Source organism: Octopus bimaculoides, chromosome 1, assembly GCF_001194135.2.
Source record: "Octopus bimaculoides isolate UCB-OBI-ISO-001 chromosome 1, ASM119413v2, whole genome shotgun sequence".
In the NCBI taxonomy this organism is placed as follows: domain Eukaryota; kingdom Metazoa; phylum Mollusca; class Cephalopoda; order Octopoda; family Octopodidae; genus Octopus; species Octopus bimaculoides.
The window spans coordinates 25252141-25253849 of NC_068981.1; the positions used below are offsets into that span (position 1 = coordinate 25252141).

General features: G+C 37.9%; 1 protein-coding gene across 1 annotated transcript in view; it reads left to right on the forward strand.

Annotated features, from left to right (window-relative positions):
- LOC106868534 (interleukin 17-like protein) overlaps positions 1-1709 on the forward strand; it is a 12475-nt gene that overhangs the window by 439 nt on the left and 10327 nt on the right. The window lies entirely within an intron of this gene.

The following is a 1709-nucleotide window of genomic DNA, read 5'->3' on the forward strand; positions in this document are numbered from 1 at the left end:
CACACACACACACACACACACACACACACACACACACACACACACACTTTCATAAAATTTGTTAAAAAATAAACTAATTTTGAAAAGGGCAATGATCCTTTCAGTAGAAAAGTTCATTGTCCTTTTCAAAATTAGTTTATTTCTTAAGAAAGGCACAATGCCTGAAATTTTTGCGGAGGACCCCAAATTATGTGGACCCCAATATTTCAGTGATACTTAATTTATCTGCCCTGAAAGGAGGAAAGGCGAAGTCAACCTCGGTAGTATTTGACCTCAGAACGTGAAAGACGGACGAAATACCGGTAGCCATTTTACCTAGCGTGCCAATGGTTCTGCCACGTCACCACCTCTATTTTTTAAGATTAAATTTTCAAATGTATTTTTGCATTTTTACTGACCACTGACGTAAATCGCGTTTCTTTTTCGAAAACTTAGGAGGGTTTATTAAAACAACATAATTAGAAATAAACATTTTGCTTCAATTATTAAGATATTTTCGAAGTAACGGCGAAATAATAACATATCCGTAAATCTCTTTTAATTTCCGCGGTCCTTTTGATTACTATTATAATTTAGATTTAATTTTATACCTTTAAGGATCCAATGTATTATTCAACGGAAATTTGAAGATTGACTTCGCTTCATTTAAGATATAAATATAATCTGAGATACTTAGGAAATCAATGGTAGTGCAGCCTCTCCTGGAGTCATGACCGCAAAACCCCATCACATTTTGAAGGCCGTGATTTCGAAAACTAAGAACAGAAGATAGCTACATATATCTCACGAACACACTAGACAGTGAAATCCTTAAATCGTCATTATTTATCAGCAAGCGTTGATTATGGCATTCTTCTGGGGGGAACGTAACAAATAATTATCAGGTGTTCAAAAATGTCATCAGCGTACAGTCTACCACCGCGGCAGAAAATAATGCCATGGTGCAACTCTCTATTTTGTGTGTTCGTGTGTATGAGAGAGAGAGAGAGAGAGAGAGAGAGAGAGAGAGAGAGAGAGAGAGAGAGAGAGAGAGAGAGAGAGAGAGAGAGAGAGAGAGAGAGAGAGAGTAAATACTACATACACACCGCTCTCTCACTCTGTCTCACACACATACACACGCACACACACACCCCTTGACTCACTTACACTCTGTCTCTTACAAACACACACATACATAAATATATACAAACATATTTACAAAGACACACTTGTGTATGCGCGCGCGAGCGTGTTTGTAAGAGACAGAGTGTGAGTGAGTCAAGGGCTGTGTTGTCATATGCATACATCCAAAGATGTATGTATATTTATGCATGTACGTATACATGACAACAAACCTCTTTCTCTCACTCACACTCTGTCTCTTACAAACACACACATACATAAATGTATACAAACATATTTACAAAGACACACGTGTGTATGCGCGCGCGCCCGTGGGGGTTCCACAATCGCCATTTATTTCAATTACTCTTGTGACTATATTCACGTAAATGATTTTTTTCATTTAATCCCCATTTTAATTTTCGTAAAAGTTTCCAAGTACCATTGAGGCTTTTTGGTACATCTTCAATTTTCCCCATTCATGAGAGGCGCCCAGCCATCATTCATCTGAGAGTCCATCTACAGAATGTCCTCAAATGTCTATACAGCATATTTTGCCTTTTTTTCTTCAAGTATATAAGCAACGATTTCATTTCCGAGCAACGTCG